General features: G+C 39.0%; 1 protein-coding gene across 27 annotated transcripts in view; it reads right to left on the minus strand.

Annotated features, from left to right (window-relative positions):
- The window catches only part of ZBTB20 (zinc finger and BTB domain containing 20), a 503,540-nt gene that overhangs the window by 302,615 nt on the left and 188,081 nt on the right, over nucleotides 1-12,844 (minus strand). For 8 of the 27 annotated variants that reach the window (XM_085591313.1, XM_085591403.1, XM_085591324.1 and 5 more), the window contains one exon: nucleotides 9,157-9,195. The exons of the other annotated variants lie outside the window; for them this stretch is intronic. The gene's annotated coding sequence lies outside the window, so the exon portion shown is untranslated. The remainder of the gene's footprint in view (nucleotides 1-9,156; nucleotides 9,196-12,844) is intronic. 27 annotated transcript variants of the gene reach the window in all.

Below are 12,844 nucleotides of genomic sequence, written 5' to 3' on the forward strand. Positions count from 1 at the left end.
ACAGGTTAACTAAATGCCAGTGAGAAGATCCTTTGACCCTGGCTTTCAGAAGATCTGTGCACTTCTGGAATTTCATGAAATCCATAGAACCTACAAGTGCTTAGCTCTTATGTGAACCAAAGATGCATAAAAAGAAGCTTTCCAGAATTAACACACAATAATTGGGAGGCCATGTTGTGAATTAATTAACAGTTTGTTAATTCAAAATATTAACATCATAAGCACAGGGTAGGAGCCTTATAGCTCCTGCAGGTTTGTTTTTGTTTTTTTTTTTTTTAAAGATGATGTCATCTCCCCAGCTACAAATAATACAATGCTCAGACTGGTCATGAGGAAGTCTAATATAACATATCCCTCTAGAGACAGCATGACTTCAGCCATGATGGACTTCTGGTGCTACCAGGAAAACTTTCTGATTAGCTATTCTGCTGTGATAGCACACTCTGTACCTGCTTTAGGGCAAGAGCATTCTTCAGCAAACAGGATTGTCACTGAGGAGTTTCCTTCAGCTTTTGTGGAAATTTTGCAATTGTCTCTTTTTCTCTTCAACAGTGTATTTTTCTTCATTTCCTCTTCAGTGAAAAAAGAAATCTGATCTTCACAGATGGAAACTTAAGTATTGCCAGGATGGCCAATATACCCAACAGCCATTCAAACTGGTCTGATAAATGAAAGCATTTAAATAGTTGCAACCAAAATAAGCGACAGAAGGTGGGAAAAGAAATGCATAATTAAGCTAGCTACTAGGGTACTGTTTATGTTTTATCCTTTAGTGCATTACAAAGTACAGAACACAAACTATTACTAGAATTTTTGTATACCTTAATATATGCATATTAAATCACAGGTATATGTGATAAACAAAATTTAGAAAGAGTATAAATTACTTTAGCTTCTCCAAATGATGTGCCAGGGCTGTCAATTGGTCATTCAAACCCACTGTCAGGAAGATTGTTCAGTAATACAAAATGGCCAAACCAAATCATGACAACACACAATCACTTTATTCCTTATGTGATACTTCTGTGTTTTCATGCAGCACATGTTGGAAATACCAGAGATGAAGTAAGCAAGATTACACAATTAACAGAATCATCCTTCTCTTTTACATGTCACCCTGACTTCTAAGGGTCAAAGTAGCAAAGAAAATGCAAAGTAATAGTAGAGGGAAGGTCTTCACTGCTGTCCTTTCTTTCCCCTTCACTAAGTGACTTTTCAGGGACTTTACTGCATGTTAAGCATCTTTTTTGCATTGCTTAATATTGTTATTAATAATTCATATTTTTGTCTTTCTCCTCTCACTCTGACAACTTTTATTTTTAATCAATGGGCATGTGTCAAATTGCTTTGTTATTTATTTATAATGTAAGCTGACAAAAGAATGGGATATGTGGTATAAAGATGAGACAGTGTTTCTTTCCTACAGCTGATATCCTCAGTAATAACTATGTGTCTTGTTCTAATCAGTAGGGTCAAAAAAACTAATTTTGCCACAAATAATGGAGGACATATTTAGTATATTTGTACAGCTGGATGTCTCTCCTCTGTCCTCACAGTCATGCACTGACATAAAAGTTGAAAATGTAGATTTATTTGTATGCATGCACACTGTCTTTGAGCAAGAACAGGAGTGCACAAAGGTGTTAATAACAATGTGCCAAGTACTGATGTGCTTATTCAGACAAATGTATTACTAAGATCAATGTTCTTTGTCCCCTAATGTATCAACAATTCTCACAAGTTGTTTATGGCAAAAACCTTCCTACTCTTTTCAGCTCACAAACCCCAAATAGAATCAGTAACTCACCCAAGACAGAGAGGAATTCAGTGGCACAATGCCTGCTTCAGCCCTCCTTGCCACATAACACATGGGAAACCCCTCGTGGCAGAATACCTGGGGGAAATGCATCACCAGGCTCCTTCCCTCATAAAGCTGGGAAAACAATTAAATTCTTCCTCACCGAACATGTGAGAAGCAAACTGTTGATTACAATTGGCTCCTACGTTACACACGTAGGATTTGACTCTTACAGCCCTTCCATGCACACATTTTCTCAACATATTCTCTCACACCTCAACTTCTACTAGAGAACTCATTTAGCTTCTCTCTGGATTTATTTTTGTTGAATATTAAAAGTGTCTCTTAGATCCAGCTGAATGGAATTCACTGTGGTGACTGCCTTGGTGTGTCCTGAGGCAGGAGGCAGCCCTGTCTGGACTGTGGGAAGGCTTTGGTGGAACTTGGGACTGTATTCTAGAGCAATGTTTGCCTGCTAGAAGTATACTGCCATACAGGGTGTAATTATCGTAAAATAAAATAAAGCACAAAGCCATCGGGGTGGGGGGGAAAGGGACTAGACACTTTATATTTTTAAATATAAAAAGGCTACCATGCCATGTGATTTCTAATTCAAAGGAGAGTGCAGACTGAGGCTGTCTACTTAAGACTCCTTCTTCCTGAAAAGCTCCTACTTCCCATTCTTCTATAGTCACCACCACGTGTTGTGAGTGGGGGTGTGTTTGAACTTTTTATTTCAATGCCTGCTGAGACTGTTGGTGCAATAAAGTGACATCCCCTTACATCCTGTTCCAAACACAATGTAAGATCGGCAGAGTTACCTGGTGTAGCTCTGAAAGCCAACCAAGCAAGAGGACATCAAAAATCTCAAAGCCACCATATAGGCTGGCCAGTGAATTTGAGGAGACACATCAAAGAAAACAAGGTAGAGGATTAGGTTGTTAGAGAATTATGCCACTAGAACAATGTCTTGGAAGGAGGAAGAATTTAGATTTTCAGAATAAACTGTCATAGTCCACACACACACACATTTGCTTTTATTTTCAAGTTTTCTGGTATTTCATTCTGTTTTAATTTATCCACTATAGAATGGAGAATAAAAACGGAGGCATTTTCTTTGATGTTATCCTAGCCTTAATGCTTTCTTTCAATGCCTCCTTCACCATACACATCATGCTGAGAATAAGCATGACATACAAAGTGAGGATTGTCCCTCCTGATTTACAGCTCAGGGACAAAGAATACAAATGCCTATTTCTTATTCTTAAAGACCAGTTGGTAACCAGATCTCCTCATCTTATGACTTCTTTTGATACAGTTATTAGAAAATCCAGACTCCAGTGTGGCCATAATAGAAGTGGTCAGTTTACAAATTTGTCATGAACACCACCAGTGCATTTCCCCTCTCTACCACCTAATGAACCATTGAGATTCTGAGCGCCAGAGGAAACGACAGCCACTTTGAACAACAGAAATCCAGTAAAATCAGCATAAATCTCAGTTACCATAACTAACTCCACTGCATAATCAGGGCTTGGGCACATGTGGCAACTAAACAACACAAGAACTGGAGAATGCTGTCCTGGAGAGTTGCCCTTATCCAGAGAGAGCAACTGAGCAGCCCAAAACTTGTTACACCACTGGGTAATTAGTCTGCAATTTCTGATCTCAGAAGTCAAGTGCTTCCCTCATCAACCTTCCTCTCCCAGAAAAACCTCACAGAATTAGCTTTTATTTCTTTTTGTTACCAGTTAGGAATTGCATAAGCAAGCAGAAAGAGTGTTCTTGTCTAGTATTCCCAACAACTTTGTGGACTTCAAAAGACCAGAGGAAAATCCTCTGGGTATGCAGATGAGGTGGGCTGCAAGACTATTAAAATCCAGGCAGTTTTTAAATAAGGCTAGTGTGCTGGAAAGCATCATCTCTCACTGGGTATGAAATAATGCCTGCTTCTCTTCATTGACTTTTTGTAGCTTATTCAGGAAAACAAAAGCAAAGGTGTGTATCAGTTATTCAGTTGTTGTCAGGTTTTTGTTTTTTTACTAGTTCAGTTTTTTTTTTCATATGAACCTGGCTTTATTTAGGGGTGAGATTTTCACAGTGTGGAGTACTGGTCTGTTTCATCTAAAGTGCACAGTAAACCATTCATTGACTTCTATAAATATAAAGTAATTCCTGACTCTTGAGAAGCTTACCCTAAAAAAGAAAAAAAATAGCAAAACTAGCCAAACAAATAGAAATCTAAAATAATCATTGAGCGTCAGAATGCATCCAATGCTTATGGGTGGTTGTCTTTTCTCACCATAAATCTCACCAAGATATACATTTTTCATTTCCTATCAGCTGAATCTTTTAATTTTTCATTGATTTATACTATGCTTGACTAATAGATGTAGTTACAAACTGAACTGATATAAAAGCCAAAATGTCTAAGAGGAGAAAGGGATTGCCACAGATATTATCATCACCTATTCAATACATACTGGTACACACATATTCATATGATTACAATCTGCTAGTAATATGTAGTGAATGCAGCTCAGACTGTTGCTTCATGTGTATTCAGTCTAAAATCTACTAGAGATTAAAAAAAAGAAAAAAAAAGGGAGGCTTGTCATGGTAAAGAAGGGAGACTACGTAGGATTACTTCTTGGATCCTGGGATGACAGAATCAAAACAATTGGATCATCTGAGGTTACACAGAGGCTGAAAGCAAAAAAGTCAGCTTGAAGTCTGTGGGCATATATGTGCTTCTAAGGAGTGTGGATCTTCTGATTCTGAGAGGAAAAGGTTGGGGCATCTGGTTTTTTTTCCTTCCTCAATTGCCATTTTATTTGCTGTGTGCCTTTCTACATTTCTATGTCTCAGTCTCCAAATCCTAAAACAGAAATTGTTAATTTCTACACAAACAGCAATGCCTTGAGATGGTTGGGTGCATTTTGCTGAAGTTCTTTTGACATTGACTGAAGAGACTGGTGGCTTTCATGTAAAAAGTAATGGCACTACTGCTGTCATGAAACCAAAGGAAGTTTATATTTTCAAAGTATTTACTTCTGCTCTACAAGCCTGCCTTATGCAGCATGTATATTTTGAAATAAAGTATACTAAGAGGTAAGTATCCTGATTATATTTACACCATGAGACAAATTTAATTCTGCCTTATACACTGAGTAGATGCTTTGACCTTCAAGAGATGCCAATCAAGATGGAATTTGCCTCAGAACCTTTCTCTGCCAAAGTTTTCCACAATCTTGCTCATGTGTTTTACAGTAACACTTTCTTTTTTCCCTGTTCATTAACTATTAAAATAAAATATTCACATGACAGATTTTTGCCTCAGTTTTCCCACAGCAATCATATTTCCTCACCCAAGAGGATGTCAGGAAGCTTCATTAATTGTTTCTGAAACATTTACAACTTTTCATGGAAAAGGTAAAGCATCTGTCTCCTAAAGGAGAAAAATAATTTCCAAATGGATGAAGTATCGCAGCTCCCCTCTGAAGCGCACATATTTTAATTCTTCACTCAGAGATAAAGAATTCGAGACACAGACATTACAATCAGTTTGTCAAGTATATGTGTATTATCTGAAGACCAGAGCTTGTGCCTTTTTCCCTCCAATTCCTCTTTAATCTCAAAAAGCAGTTTCTTTGTTGAAGGAGCTCTGCAGACGGTGACAGGCAAGAGTTTATGTGAATTAAGCCAATCATCCCACACCTAACAGCATCAGTGAGGCTTGGTTTCCTTTAGATTTGGGTTCTCTTCCTCTGTGATGTTCTGGCCATGATATCCCTAGTCTTCCTAGTTATGACTGCCCTCTCCTGTGGGAATCCAGGGCTTCCCTCTGGCTGCCCTGGAAGGTCTGGGACCCTGGCAGGGGGTCAGGAACCCCCCTGTACAGAGCCCCCAGAGACACTGTCTCTGATCTCTGTCCAGGCAAAAGAGTTTTCAATCTCACAGGATGAATTACAAGCTCCGAGTGTTTGATATGAGTAATAATTAAGTGTAGCATGGGTGCAAAAGTGAAATTTTAGGATTCTAGATTAGGGGTCCAAAGGGGACAAGATGGAGGAAATTGGGTGTGTCTTGTCCTTTTTCTCCTTCTTCATGCCCTCCATGTTTCACTGTAGTGTTGGCATTTTTCTGTTGGTTTAGGCTGTGGACACACTGTTCAATGTAGATGATAGAAATTGGCACATTATTGTAAATCCAGCACAGGTAGTTTCTGGTATATAATGTTTGTAACATCCCACTGAGGGCAGAGCCCTGCAGGACAGACCTGCGGCAGGGCAGCAGAACATGTTAGAGATAAGCAAGAATAAACAACCTTGAAAACAGCACAGACCAATTATGGCTTCTTCTTTGGCAACGGGGCAGAAAGACAGAGACTTTTTACAATCTCAGAATCATCAATACCACAGATTCCGACACTCTCCCACTTCTTCCTCCCATGATCTTTCACTCTTCACCTTGGCCAACACTCACAGCTCCTCCAGCTGCCTCTTCCACACTGAAGGGCCGGCACGCAGCAGGTGCTCAGGAGGAGGAAGCACCAGACCCATCTGGGAAAATGCTGGCCCAGCTGGAAGGACCAACCTCACACTGAGCTCTGGAGTCTCTCTGCAGCCTCTCTTGAAGGCAGCAGTAATTTCTGCCTCTGCCTTATTTCTGCTTTTAAAAACAACAGCAGGAATTGGGCATTTCTGCCAAACTTGGTTAAAATGAGACAGTTTGAAGCTGACAAAGGAAGAGGGGGGTGGTCTCCTAGAAATGAGGCATCTTCTTATATCAGTAACTTAGGAGTGCGGACACCATTGTCACATTTGCTTGTATTTTTCTGGATTCATGGATTGGTAAAACACGTTTTTTCAGGCCACAATGGCTAGCCCATGAGAAATACAAAGCTCACTTAAAGTACAAAGACATTTCCAGCTAGCAGCAGCTTGCTTGAGCTCATCTTACATTAGTTTTTTTATAATTTCTTTTAAAAGCTGAATTAGAAAAATAGAAACTAAAAATTAAAACTTTGTAAGATTTCTAAATCTAATGTAAAAACATCAGCAGTTGATGCAAATACAGAAACACACTAGAGAAAAAAAAAATAAAATAAAAACACTTGAACTTACAACATATCACCAGGGATACACCACCAGAGATGCCTACCACAAATTTAAAGGATGTATTTCCCCTTTCAGAGGGTAAATTTACTTTCTTTCTTTCTACACATTAGAACTGTTGAAGTATTTTAACACTAGGTGAAACTAATAATCTAAAAATGATAAGTTGGGAATAAGCTCCAGAGGTATGCACTGAAATAGTTCTCTGCTGCTAACTAGAAAAATGAGGACTGAAGATAGAAGAGATTAGGGATATCTCAGGATTAGGGAAGGAAAAAACATGCCAGAAAGCTATGCCTTCAGGATAGGAAGCCAATGGGAGTTCAGGGAGGATATGGAGCCACTGTTTGCTGAGAACTTGAATTAATGTACTAAGCCTCTGTAATGATCAACTCCAGTGACCATATCCAGCCTGAGATCCACTGAAGGAATGATTAGCACTGAGTTAGAGATCTGAAAGCAAGAGAGCATCACACAAATATTACTCTGCCTTCATGCATAACACCAGCCCTTTAAGTCCTGCCTTCTACATGCAAACCAGACAAGCCCCAAGGGATATAAAGATCCATTGGGTTTCACTCGGTCACATTGAGATCCCCTCATCCTACCACAGCCCTGGAGACCCCCAGTGCAGCATTGCACCACCTGTGAAGGATCCCTGGTGTCCCTGGGCTGGGGAGGACCCATAGCCCTGTGCTGCAGGAGAGCTGTGCTGCCCTAATGTCCCCACATTCCAAGTCCTTGCAGTCCTCTGCTGCCATGGGGCTGGTCCCATGCAGACTCCTTGGCTAACCTGGCTCGTGACCCAAAGAATGAATATTCTGACCACTCTGCAATGTGACCCTGATGCACAGCTCTTGTGTGCTGGGCCTGAAAGCAAACAGTACATTTGGGAAGCCTTGGATTTATTTCAAAATAGATTAAGTCCTTTTCCAAAAGAAACAGGAACATTAAAGTCTTTGTAATGGAAACAGTGAGACATAGGTTTCAGACTGATCAAGCTGAAGCAATCTTCAAGGCAATCCGTTGTCACAAACAAGCAATATTTTCACTCCACACCCCACAGCAGACCCCTGTAATATATTTTATTTCCTTTGCAAGTGGCATCAAATAATTTTCCAGTCAAATACATCTACCTTCCTTGCTTCTCTCTCTTGGGACTCTTTGAAGGAGAAGGAAAACATCAAGACTAGGCTGTGTTGTGGGATTAAACATGTCAGGAGAGAAACAAGAGAAAACAATTACAGGCATGATACATAATACAAAATAAATTGGGAAAATTGTAAGAAAAAGCATAGCCAAATCATCTGAGCCATAGCTGCATAGAGCATAAATTCCCCCTATGATTTGCCCACTCACCATCCCTTGCCTTAGGATTCTGCTGTACTCCGTTTCACTGCTGTCTATCATTCACACACAAAAAACCAGTGCTACTTTGAGCTACTCTCCTTGATCATAAAAAGCCTTCCTACCCCCAACACCTGTCCTCCTGCCAGCACATAAATCCCAGGCAGATCTGCCATGCAGTACCACCTCTCCACAAGACTTGAGCTTCTTTACTTCTGCACCTTTTATATATCTCACTACTAACATCATCTCCTAGGACTGACTCACACTGCAACTTCCTTTATTTCTAAAAAGACAGGATAATCTGCCCTTTGTAGAAGCATTCGTTTTGTCCGATTTCTATTCTTCTTGGAATTTTGTGATGTCACATCCATTCTGCATCACAGGAGAGTAGGTGAACTGGAGTGAGGGGGAAGATCATCACAAAAAGAACAAATGCCTTCACAAAAGGACACCATCACTGCCTTATATTTATTTACATTTCAGATGTCATCAGAGTGGCATCTGAATGGCTCCTGTCATCCTATCTCTGACATTTCCCTGTGTGGAGATGTTTGTGGCATTTCTCTGCTTTTCCTGCATCATTTATGCAATATGCTAAGTACAATCCTAATTGTATCCATTATTTTGCCCTCCTTCAAAACTCCTGCCCCAATAATCCAAAACCTCCATCCCTGATCACCTTTCACATCCAAGGTTAAAGAAGCTCTCTGGAACTTCTGTTTGTTTGCATTTTCTACATCTGCCGAGAGAAGGGATTGTATCACCTGAGTGATGCCTTAAACATGCAGAAAAGAAGTAACACCTTTATAATGAAAAGGTGAGCCTTCTAGGGAGAGAGGTCACTCCCAGTAGTGATGTGCAAAGAAATGCTAAAGCCTCATTACTACTCACAGCTGTAGGGAGATCTCCTTCAACTCAGCTGATAATTACCTGGAACAGAAAGACCAGGACAACTAAGGCAATTTGCCTGAAAACAGGAGCAGGAAAGCAATCTTTCCTCTAAGAGTATCACAGATATTCACAGTTGGCTACAGTATTCTTACAACTTAATTTTCCAGCAAGACCCCATTTTTTAAACAAAAGCAGAAAAACATCTCCCTATTACCTTCTTTTCTCCCAACTCCTCAAAAAGTTTTCCATCCTATTCATCTCTTAATTTTAACTTTTCAAAATGTGTTTTAGCTCTTATGTCTTGTTTTTCCAATTTTTATAAACTTTGCTCCAACCTGATGACTAACGGAAAAATGTTTTTACGGAAAAATTGAGAGCGTGATGCACCAGATTCCATAACTCCCAGAAAAAACTTTTACGTAAGTTTATTGATTTATATTACTTTCTTATTAATGTATTTATTAATTGTAATATGTGATTATGGTTATGGATCTGTTTTCTAATTGGACTAAATGCACTGAAACACTATCCGTATAACCCAAATTTAAAAAATGTTAATATTTAATGCTTGGGCAAACAGAGCCATGCTCATTATATCCCCTTTCCTTGTTTCTTGCTACTAGCTAAAATTCCCATTAGGTATCCTCCTGATTTCCTTTTCCTTTATTTTGCTCTGAAATAGAAGACCAGTACTCCAGTACTCAAATTAGAAGGCAAGAAGTCGATGTCTCCATTTTTTCCACCTCTAGCAATGCAAAAACCCTTATTTTGTTGATTGGCATAAGTTACTTGCTTCTGCAAGGATAACTCTTCAGACCTCTAGACACCGTTTCATAGTCCTCTGCTATACCAAAACCAAATGTGCTTAAGAGCACCCACAGCAATGAAGGGCTCCCAGCATGGATTCAGTAAGTACACCTCAGGGATTTTTTAGCTGGATGGCTCAAGCTTAAGATCACAAAATCAGGGCCTAATGATGTTATTAATAATGAAGCATTGATATTCTCATTTTCATCCTGAATTAGGATTTATGGTAGTGTGAGCAAAATCCAGTATAAATTACATCTCAAATTACCAATAGCTGCAGAAGAAATGAAAAAGTACAGACATAGCTCCTTCACCGCTGGAAGGTGGACTAGATACTTTGTCTACACTTTAAATGTGTAAAATAGCACAGATGTGACTAGAAACAGGTAATGGTGATGATATGATTTTTCTTTCTTTGTTAATGATCTATATGTGCTGCTTTGCTTGAGGTTTTCAACAATTTACTCTCTGTATTTCAGAAACATGCACTGAGTTGACTCAGTATCTAGCATTTCAACACTTCTCTTTCCTTAGCCTTTCCCATACAGGATTCACAATGATCTACAGAAGGATACATTAGTTACTTCTCTGCTACTGTCCTGCTTTTTTGTAGGAAACAGATATGAAAAGAGTTTTGCAAATGGCTCAGCTCATCAATGGCCATGATGGAATTCAGTGCAGGTCTCTACCTTCCAGCACTCTGCTTTAGCTGTGAAGCTTGCCTTGTTCTTCATAGGGGATGGCTATGTCCAGCATACATACACTGTGCTTGTTTAACCTACCATAAACATGATTAAAAATATATATGTATTTGGACTCTAAAGTCCATATTTTTGCTGGTTTTCCTGCTTTTTTTCTTGTTTGTCTGGGAAACAGGATTTTTTTGCTTTGCAGAGTCTGAATAAGGAGCTGCACCTGTTAGCTCTGTGATACCTTAGGGCTCTCTAGTCAACCATCTGCTTTTCAAAATCTATTTGTTCTCTCTTGGGCAACCAAGAAGGCATAAAATATGTTTTATCACCTCAATGCTGAAAGTGATCATTTACACTAGAAAAATATACCATGCCAGGTAGAATTTTAACTAAGGAAAAAAGAAGAAAATTTCTGGTGGAAGGCAGGGAGAGGTAAAATATGAGAGAGAAGGGGGGTGAACTGAGACAAGCAGGAATAAAACTCACTTGCTTCCAGCAAAAGTCAGCTTAATATGCCCTACTGTGACCCAGGGACTTTGTATTACATATTTCTATAACATGCTTCTATATATCTGGAGAAATAAAAAGATAAGATTTGACAAGCTAAACTGAAAAAAAAGCTTTTTTTTTACAGACACTTTTAAGCAACTGCTGGTCTGGAGTTAGGGCTTGAAAAGCATGTTTCAAAGGAATGAAGTATCCTAGAACTACCCGAGGAACAGTCCTAGGCTTTGCATGTTTTTCCAGTAAGAGTAGACCAATGATTGATTCATACCTCCATTATATCACAATTGTGCTTTTATTTGGCACCCTCTCATCTCTTGCAAGTCACTTGCAGATGGTCTAGAAGCCACAGAACAAGCTGTACTTCCTTTCCATGTCAGCCATCTCTATCTTATGGAATCCTTCCAGTTTGCTGCACACAAGGTACAAGGATACTTCTCCATAGATACCTCTCTTGACTTCAGAAACCCTCACTTTCTACAGGATTCTGTAGCTATCCTTTCTATTAGCAGAAATAAAGAAATAATTTGCACTGCTTCCATCTCCCATAGCTCAATAATAAGTCCACAGAAGCCAACACAGGAAGGGAAATGGAGGGATTTAGTGGGGTTGCTCTGGGCCTCACACTGAACAACAGGAGGTCCAAAGGAAACACTTCTGCCACTCCCATAATGTGGTTTTATAAGCTGCTGTCATGCCATCGCTTTGGGTTTCGCAGTCAGTGCTGATTACCCTGTCTCAAGCAGGATAGAGGAGAAACAAAAAGGGCTCAGAAAGTAAGAGACTCATTAAAACCCCCAAGAGCTTTTCATATGAGAAAAGTTTAGAAAGTGTCAAAATGACAAAGAAAACAAAGAAGACTGAATGTAGTGGAAGTGATATAAATATAACTGCACAGAGAAAATAAATCTGTCTTCCCAAGAAAAGAGGGGACAGTCATTAAAAGGCAGAACACTAAAACTAATAAAAGGATTTTTACTTTTCATTCACATGATATATAATAAACTTGTAGGACTTTGTACCCAAAACCCCAGATGGGCCAAGATTTTATCAGTTAAAAGAAGACTAATTATTGCAATAATAATAAGAAAGGCCTTTATAATAATAAATATAATATTATTACAGAAATAGTTAGCATAATATTGAATAAACAGAATATCTACAATTATGGTACAATAAACTATGAGGACTAAAAACTGTCCATGTTTAAAGAGATAAGTCAATTTTAATTTGATACCTATTAATGAGAAATTACCCCTGTGTTAAAAATTAAAACACCATTATTCTTTATGGGGAACTTGGCAATTTTTTCTGAAGGATCTGATCTGGGTTCTGTGACACTGTGTGCCTTTCCAGAGCTGTGTCTCCAACACACACATGCCCCCATCAATCAAGTGTTCAGCTTGTTCTCCACTCCTCAACACCATCAGTAAAATCAAAATAAACCCCCTGTAAAATCAAGGGAACATGTCTGCTCTTCAGGAATACGTGCTGTTTTCATTGACTTGTGAGAAGTGAGATTGTTTTAGCCATTACTTTTAATGCACATAATAAAGTGGGGAGAAGAAATGAGGGACAGCATTCTGGAGGTTTGGTAAAAAATGGCAGTGCTACAGTTTTATTTGATGATTAAGATGTGAGTAAGAGTCATATTTTAAGACAAAGTATTCTTATAACCACTTATA

This window comes from Lonchura striata, chromosome 1 (assembly GCF_050655825.1).
Source record: "Lonchura striata isolate lonStrDom1 chromosome 1, ASM5065582v1, whole genome shotgun sequence".
NCBI lineage: Eukaryota > Metazoa > Chordata > Aves > Passeriformes > Estrildidae > Lonchura > Lonchura striata.